Here is a 9,972-nt window from a genome sequence, read left to right on the forward strand (position 1 = left end):
GTGAAAAAACGAACAGAACCAGGTAGATCAATACTTTTAATGACTCAAACGCACTTCAAGTGTTCACGCAAGAGAAAAAGTGGAAATTTTAGCATGCGGACTGAATATTTAGCCAAGTATGTGAACGTAGATCTTAGGAAAATGGGCTATAGGGTATTGGCAAAGGACCGAGAGAAAAGGAAGGAAATTGTAGAAGAGACCAAGGCACATCATGAGCTGTAGAGCCAAGAAAGAAGATGAAGAATAAGATCTTAACTATGAGCAAATACATCGTTGCTCTGCGACCACATTCCATCACGATGTTACCAGGAATGTTAAAACTATAGACTGAAAAACTTGCGAATCGAAGCGTGCTCCCAAAAATTAGTGGCAGGTGCAGCAGTAGGCAGGGTGGTCGGACTGGCAATTATGCAAATGGCGGCCCAGCCAGGGCGGAAGCGGCGGGCGCCCCCGGTGCTGGTCTAGGCTGCCGGCGGCTGCTCTAATTTCGGCTGAGCAGTAAATCAGCAGGAAGAGCTGAGCAGAGGAAGCTCGCGTGATCCGCCGTGGCCCACACAAAATGCAATGGCGGCGCCGGCGGCAGCGGCAGCGGCGGCAGACGGGCCGCTGTTTTCTTAAAAGCCCCGCCAACTTTCGCCGTTACCTGTAGCGCAACTTTTAACCGGCGCGCAACGGCAGCTTAACCCGGACATAAAAGAAATTGTTCGCTAGTTGCCGGGTTCGGCCCCTCGGCAGCCTCGAGTCGTGGCCTTTGAGCCCTCCTACCGTAATCTGAGCGACGCATCACGAAATACGACGCACTCGACGCGAGAGTTGGCCAATAAAATGAAGTTTACACGATCCACTCTACAACAGTAAAAGCTGCTGTCGAGCTGTACGATTTCACCGCCTCTTTCTCTGTCGGTAGTTACCTCTTGTAGTTTCCGCTTTCTAGGTTATTTTTTGTACGTGGTTTTTTCGACGTAAACACGGGGCTATTTTCTTATCTCACCTAACTACACACAGTTCGGATGAATAGAGTTTAATCCAGATGGCACCATTTAAAGTACTTTCGCCGTCCCTTCAGTGATGTATTTCTTATCTCGTTTCTTTTTCTAGACGTGTTACACTGAGTAGTCGCATTTATGTGACCATATATCAAAAGCATGAAGTGTAATGGGACGCGAAATTAAAGCGTCACCCATCCACAAGGATCACCTCAGTTCGCAAGTAAATATGCTTAATTTAGTGTTTTGTTTATGTATTTGTAATATTTTGTTATGTTTGTAAAATATTTAAAGTTTTGTATTTTTGTTTTGTTGCCGGAACCAGAAAGAAAATTGCTGGCCACTAGACGTCGCGGGTCAACGGCCAAAGAGCAGCAGAAGATCCTGTGACCGGGTTATTGCGTCGAACCTACAACATTCAAATAAATAAAAATTTGTAATTTTACATCCTAATGACGTCACAGAATGTTTAGTTCATGTTGTGTTTTGTTCAGTTCTGTTTTGTCGAGTCTGATGTTCACATCTGTATGTAACATATACGAAGATAATAAAACAGTGTATGCTCTAAAGCTTAAATACGTGTTCGAGAATTATTTATGATGAGTGATATTAAGGAAGAATTATTACTGAACTTTTCCAAGATACACTCCTGGATATTGAAATAAGAACACCGTGAATTCAATGTCCCCGGAAGGGGAAACTTTATTGACACATTCCTGGGGTCAGATACATCACATGATCACACTGACAGAACCACAGGCACATAGACACAGGCAACAGAGCATGCACAATGTCGGCACTAGTACAGTGTATATCCACCTTTCGCAGCAATGCAGGCTGCTATTCTCCCATAGAGACGATCGTAGAGATGCTGGATGTAGTCCTGTGGAACGGATTGCCATGCTATTTCCACTTGGCGCCTCAGTTGGACCAGCGTTCGTGCTGGACGTGCAGACCGCGTGAGACGACGCTACATCCAGTCCCAAACATGCTCAATGGGGGACAGATCCGGAGATCTTGCTGGCCAGGGTAGTTGACTTACACCTTCTAGAGCACGTTGGGTGGCACGGGAGACATGCGGACGTGCATTGTCCTGTTGGAACAGCAATTTCCCTTGCCGGTCTAGGAATGGTAGAACGATGGGTTCGATGACGGTTTGGATGTACCGTGCACTATTCAGTGTCCCCTCGACGATCACCAGTGGTGTACGGCCAGTGTAGGAGATCGCTCCCCACACCATGATGCCGGGTGTTGGCCCTGTGTGCCTCGGTCGTACGCAGTCCTGATTGTGGCGCTCACCTGCACGGCGCCAAACACGCATACGACCATCATTGGCACCAAGGCAGAAGCGACTCTCATCGCTGAAGACGACACGTCTCCATTCGTCCCTCCATTCACGCCTGTCGCGACACCACTGGAGGCGGGCTGCACGATGTTGGGGCGTGAGCGGAAGACGGCCTAACGGTGTGCGGGACCGTAGCTCAGCTTCATGGAGACGGTTGCGAATGGTCCTCGCCGATACCCCAGGAGCAACAGTGTCCCTAATTTGCTGGGAAGTGGCGGTGCGGTCCCCTACGGCACTGCGTAGGATCCTACGGTCTTGGCGTGCATCCGTGCGTCGCTGCGGTCCGGTCCCAGGTCGACGGGCACGTGCACCTTCCGCCGACCACTGGCGACAACATCGATGTACTGTGGAGACCTCACGCCCCACGTGTTGAGCAATTCGGCGGTACGCCCACCCGGCCTCCCGCATGCCCACTATACGCCCTCGCTCAAAGTCCGTCAACTGCACATACGGTTCACGTCCACCCTGTCGCGGCATGCTACCAGTGTTAAAGACTGCGATGGAGCTCCGTATGCCACGGCAAACTGGCTGACACTGACGGCGGCGGTGCACAAATGCTGCGCAGCTAGCGCCATTCGACGGCCAACACCGCGGTTCCTGGTGTTTCCGCTGTGCCGTGCGTGTGATCATTGCTTGTACAGCCCTCTCGCAGTGTCCGGAGCAAGTATGGTGGGTCTGACACACCGGTGTCAATGTGTTCTTTTTTCCATTTCCAGGAGTGTATTAAATTTCAGAAGAGTTTGATTTCGATTTTTGAATCTGAAAGGTTTACAGTCTGATTTTAATATGGGAAAAATAAGATAACTTGCAAGAATATAATTTCCAAGAAGAAACAAACGACATCTAAATTTCAAAAGTTTTGCGCAAACCAGTTGGACTGAGTGACATAATTTTGCACAAACGACTCAACTGAAGGTGTTTTAAAAAGCTAGAAACCCGCCTCGATTGCGAAAACAGCACCTAGTTTTAACCTATGTTTCGGTGTGGATAACTACACCTTCTTCAAAACAATAAAACCCACAAGTGCCTAAGAAGACCTTTGTCTTTGGCCGTTGTGGGTTTTGTTGTTCTGAAGAAGGCGTAGTTATCTACGCCGAAACCTAGTTTAACACTAGGTGCTTTTTTCGCCATCGAGGCGGGTTTCTAGTTTTTTAATATATTAACCAAAGATTGCTGACGCGCTGCGATGTTGAAGGTTCTTGAAAGTGTTTTAATTACAGTTTCCTTCAAGAATCTTTTATAGAGAACTTTAAAAGAATTTAAATAATTTTTTTGAAGTGTTTTGTAAACGACGTAGGTGACGATGTCCGAATATGGTCATATTTCAAACAAAAATCATTGAGTCATACGCGTCGTTACACTACAGAAGGAACACCTTTGGCAGCACGGATCGTTGCTGTGATGTCGTCAGTCATACGACCACACCGCCGCCTGAGAGACCGATCCGCCGGATGCGATTCACTCGCTAAACGGAACAGAAGAACGGCTGTGTTAGCCAAAGAGTACACAGCCAGTGGCAGTACTTATGTTCGCCGCTAGGCCACTTCACGTGCAGCGGGAGAGTAGTGCAGTTGTGCCAGTCTACAGTTCGTAGCCGCGCTCAGTGGTCAGCCAGCGCCGATGTTAGTCATCGTCTGCAGCTCAGTCATTGCTGCCATAAAGTCTTTGTAGTTCTGCTTCAAGTTAGTGTTCAAATTCACCGGATTCGACATTCAAGATTACGAGAGATTAATTCGTCACTGCAAGATTTGTTACTAGTAAATTATGCCATTTTACAGACGCTTAGTCTAGTCGCACCTTCTATAATTGTCAACCAACTGATCATGGACTACAGCAAACTAATAAATATTTCCTTATTTTGTACTCCTGCTAATTAATTGTGTTGCCAACAACTCTTTGTAGCCCAGTTCCAAGTTAGTCTTCAAATTCACCGTATTCGACATTCAAGATTACGAGAGATTAATTCGTCACTGCAAGATTTGTGACTTGTAAATTATCTCATTCTACAGACGCTTAGTCTAGTAATGTCTTCTATAATTGTCAACCAACTGATCATGGACTAGAGCAAAGTAATAAATTCTTCCTTATTTTGTACTCCTGCTACTTAATTGTGTTTTCCTGTTGTAGCTACCGAGCAATTCTTGGCATAGTAGAACCCACGTTTCCACCTCCCTGTCTACCTCATATTTGCCACCTTATGTTGGAAGATTGAGAGCCATCAGTTGCGAGACAAATGGGAAGAGAGTCAACGAAGTTCTGGATGGTACCGATAGAAATGTAGAGCCATGCCTAATCCAGAGCCGTAGCCGGCTGCGCTAGGATTCTCGGTTGAGGATCCATGGCGGGAACAACACAGGTTCTCGATTGGGTTTAAGTCTGTGGAGATTGGTGGCCAAACCATGCACGTATACTGCTAGCTGTGTGGAAAGTTGCTTATAGATGCCATTGTCCTGAGTAAAATAAAATGCATGTTGTGTAGTGTATGGTACCCAATTGTACATACCCCGCTCATGTAGATACACTGGTGCTTTCCAGAATGACAAGAGCACCCGCAGAACGCAATGAAAACAGTCCCCAGTCATAATACTCATTCCTCCGGTCTTTCCGACATTTCAAATCGTTCTTATCAACATATTTCTATCCACTACCCCATAAATCGTGATTAATTTGTAAATATTAGATTTCAACTATCGTCCTTTTCAAATTTTATTGGCGGATCTAGATTTCAGCTAGCAACGTGAATCGTGATTAATCTGAAAAGGTGACCTGTCAAAACTCTGTGGTCATTCAGTTGAGGTTTTTGCGTGCTAATTCGAGCCTTTGTCACCGGGCAATAGCAGTCAGCATAGGTGTATGAAGCAGGTGCCTGCTGCGGAAGCCTCCACGGAGCAACGTTCTCTAAACAGTTGTTGAGGAAACACTGGTAGGAACGTTCTCTAAACGGTTGTTGAGGAAACACTGGTAGGAACGTTCTCTAAACAGTCGTTGAGGAAACGCTGGTAGAAACGTTCGCTAAACAGTCGTTGAAGAAACACAGTTGGTAGCCCATTGATTCACCTGGGCGATCAGTTGCTTGAATTTTGGACGTCTGTTCGCCCGGCCATATCTCCACACCCGTCGTTCAAAAAAATGTTTCAAATGGCTCTGAGCACTATGGGACTAACATCGGAGGTCATCAGTCCCCTAGAAATTAGAACTACTTAAACCTAACTAGCCTAAGGACGTCACGCACATCCATGACCGAGGCAGGATTCGAACCTGCGACCGTAGCAGCAGTGCGGTTCCGGACTGAAGCGCCTAGAACCGTTCGGCCACCGTGGCCGGCCCCGTCGTTCACTCGTGTCATCTATGTACCGTGGTGCACTGCAGTTACCTCGGCATCCGTTTTGGATAGCGCAGTTTTGCTATGCAGGGAAAAGTTGAGCCATGACGGCACGTGACGAGTTTACAAACCTAGTACCCTCGGAAATACTTCCATCCGTGATCGTACCCATTTGCATATCAGATAAATCGCTCCGTTTCCGCAATATGACAACAACTTCACCGCGTCCGAGTCCCCACCTCCTCCCACCACCTATCGCCCCCCCCCAACCCCCTCCTCCCCATTCCCAGAATAGCTTCTACTGTAAGTGTAGCCACCTGACATGTGTGGGCGTTTATTGCTCACTGACATCAAACATACGTGTATTATTTCTGTAATAAACGCACGTAAAATGCGAGGATTAATACCATGTTGAGGATACAGAGCGAAGAAGGAAGTTCATAACCGAGGGACAGGGTCCAGCCGTTACGGCACAGCACTCGCGTTCGAGATTGGTTGGTTTCCAGCTGTTGTGGGAGCAATTAGGCTTGTTTCCTTCCAATTTTTTGCATTCAGGATATCAGTTAACTCGAGTGGAACGATAGGTCCTTTTCTAAGGACATGTCTTTCGTCACGCTTCTCTATCCAAGTTAATGTTCCGCCGCCTCTACTGACCTCATCTTTCAGGTGACTTCGTTTTAATATTCCATGTTAGCAGCTGAAATATATAGTGTTGATGTACCACAATAATATATCTGTTGAAGGTGACCATTGCTAGCCAGAAATTTCACGTAGTATTAGTTACCTACCTTTATTTGCTTTATGTAGAACACATTTAATGATATCTACTCAGATAGTGATCAGCAAAAATGGGATCTTTTCTCTTCAGTCTTTAACACGTTTCATATTCTGGAGTCTCGTTGTTTAAGCAGTATCTGATTGACCTACGTATTTTTTTCCACATAAATTAGAGAAAAGCTCAAAAATTCCTCTCTCGTCTGTACATGGAATCTCGTTTTTACTGCTGAGCAGTATGTATACTGCAGTATTCTTCATATACGAAAATGGTATTTCTTGGAATTTAGTTGACTGCTAAGTATCCATGATGCCCTACCTACATAACATTGGGTCGCACTTGTTGCCAATTTGTGTAGAGTCTTTCGAGAAGGATACAAAAGTGCTATTCTCCCCTCTCTCTTCTTTCTTCTAGGTATGTTATCAATTAGGGTTACACTGCATGCAGTTTCATCAATCATTTTTAATTCATTTTCAAAACGTAAATTGGTTTGTAGATTCCCCACGCAATGTAAGATTGCATGTTTACGTGTTACAGGAAGCTGAGGATTCTTAGGTATTACGTTTGTGTAGCAGTTACTCTCCCATATATCTTAAATGATTGTTTTGGCTTGCTAATGTCAATCATAAGCACTGTGCAGATGATTGAGTCTACTGCCAAATTCACTGCAGCATTAATTTTACAGTGAACTGAATTTAAACGTCGGATGCATCTGTTAAATCGTTTGCGAACACAGTACGTCGACCACATACCTGATTCTGTATTGCACTTTAGAACTCAGGGGCTCTTCTTCTAAAACATTAAGCTGGTAAGTGGCTTATCTGAGACCCCACTCCTAACGCATATGACTGGAAACTCAGAGTCTGTTCGGATTGGGAATAACTTTTCTTTAATCACGGTAATCTTTAATCTCCTGTCTTGCACGGTTTGTTCTGATAAATCATAGCAAAACCCAACATTTTCCATGAAACATATTACAAAGGGAGTCGATACATTATTCCCTTCATAATAATGTTAAAAGAACAGAATTCGTTAATTGTTGTTGACTTGTATTAACAAAATACCTTTGAAAGAGGTACTGATGTGTAAATAGGACCCAGAACCTGAAGATATCTTTAAGGGCGCTCGTAGCAGTATCTATGCATTTTCAGTTATGTGTACTACGAAGTCGTGAGTACAAAGGGGGGGGGGGGACATTATGACCACCACAAACAATATGTTTAAAAATGTAATTTCATTAATGGGTGTTAACTTTTACTTGAAACACGCTTTTTAAAGAGATATTGATGTGTATAGACATGATCCAGCGAAAAGCAGCGCGATTCGTCATGGGGACATTTAGTCAGCGCGAGAGCGTTACGGAGATGCTGAACAAGCTCCAGTGGCGGACACTTCAAGAAAGGCGTTACGCAATACGGAGAGGTTTATTATCGAAATTACGAGAGAGCACATTCCGGGAAGAGATGGGCAACATATTACTACCGCCCACATATATCTCGCGTAATGATCACAACGAAAAGATCCGAGAAATTAGAGCAAATACGGAGACTTACAAGCAGTCGTTCTTCCCACGCACAATTCGTGAATGGAACAGGGAAGGGGGGATCAGATAATGGTACAATAAGTACCCTCCGCCACACACCGTAAGGTGGCTCGCGGAGTATAGCAAAAAAAAAAAAGAAAAAAAAAATGTCTGAACATAAAAATTTGGAATATGGGATTCATTGTGAAAAGTGACATCACTAGTAACACATAAATTTCTGGCTTAAGATTAAGTGAAAAATTTGAAACAATTTCGCTGCGACACACTCGCATCGCATCCGCTTGTCACCGCCAACAGTAGCAAAGAAGGAGCAACTCTTCGAACACGGTATGCGTCCCCATTTTGCAAATTTTTAGAAAATAATCCCAGTAAGGCCTCCTTCTTAACCTTTACCACAAACTATTCAGAAAATGGTATCAGCGTTCTAAATATACCGATTTTTTGCGAGGCCGGCATTCTTCCTTGTTCGACTTTGAAATATAATGTATGCAGTAACTACCATGTTTTTTTATTATTTGGTCTTGCATACATCGACACTTTTCATGTATTTTCAAGCTTTTGTCCTCGGGATACCGATTGGAAGCTTCACCAGAATTGTTGTTTGCCATAGTATGAGTACATGACTGGTCTCTCACGCCTCATTCGGAAAAGGAAAGTTGCTCCATGCTTTCAGTAAAGTGTCCTCCGTTCACGGATCCAGATAAAGTATTATAATGGGCGTGGTGCGAATCACATGCTTCTGAAATTGTCAACAATATTTAGAGAACAGTAGCACACCAGTACCTTCAAATACGGGTTAGAGTGTTCTCCTAGTATCTTGCACTTGAATAAACACCATACAACGCACGCCCTATGGTACTCACATTGTGTTACAGTTCCATCTCTTAGTAAACTTTTAAATTCTTCTATTGGAGACAAGTGATGTAGTAAAGCAGACTTGTTATTTACAGAGTCAGATGGATAAAAGCCTTTCTGAAAGGCTAAATTAAACACGTGATCCACAGGAAAATATTTTTCGTAATCTTCAGTTCGTCCAGTTTCAAGTTACTGAGGGAACATGTCAAAAAATTGAACGTACCTTCAAATCAGGAATTTATACTGAATCTGCGATCCATGTGTCTTAATGCAATTCCCTTTGTAAATGAATACAGCTTCTTCATATTTGACGACAGAGAAAAACAAAGCCTGGAATTAGTTTCACTTGGTTATCACTGCCTTCACCGTTGGCTATCGTCATTACTCAAGCTGTGGAATACAACTGGGACTTCAAAGCAAAGTCTACAGTTGAAGTTGCAGCTGACATTTGTAGCTCCCCGATACACAGCAATTAAATGGCAGATCACGGTTAAACTCCATGCTTGTTGAAGTTTTATTGGCATATATGAAAAACCTACGTTTATTCGGGACCGATGTCATTCTTTTCATTTTACGAACAAGAGCTTACGTACTGTTCAGTAAACCATTTCACGCAGTCGAAACCATTACACTATTTGAACTTTGAATATTCATGATCGTAGCTGCAGTGTACTTAATAGACTATGCTAAACGCTGTATGTTAATATGCTTGATTAGAATTCAAACCAGAATAACTACAATGACTGCAGGTACAACTGTTTCTAGTATACTAACTACTCATTCATTCTACAATGCATGGTAATGCTGTCTGGATTGAACTGCCCACAGTCTACCAAATGTGCATCTATCTTTCCTGTGTAATGGAAGTAGCACAAATAATGCTCACATATTGCGATGGATGTAAACAGTTACGCTGTGATGTGCTTTCCTCGAAAAGTTACTTGCGTAACAGAAATGGTGTGCAACTGTTATAGGTGTTGGAACATCATAGTGTGTGACTTAGCTGATGTCAAATGAGCATGGAGTGCTCATTCCTCACTTGGTCATCAACTTTGGGTGTGATGGTGACTGAAATCATGTGGTGAACTGCCAATAAAACATCCCAGGCCACAGTCGACAGCCCTTTATTGATATCGACTACAAGGA

This window comes from Schistocerca americana, chromosome 4 (assembly GCF_021461395.2).
Source record: "Schistocerca americana isolate TAMUIC-IGC-003095 chromosome 4, iqSchAmer2.1, whole genome shotgun sequence".
In the NCBI taxonomy this organism is placed as follows: domain Eukaryota; kingdom Metazoa; phylum Arthropoda; class Insecta; order Orthoptera; family Acrididae; genus Schistocerca; species Schistocerca americana.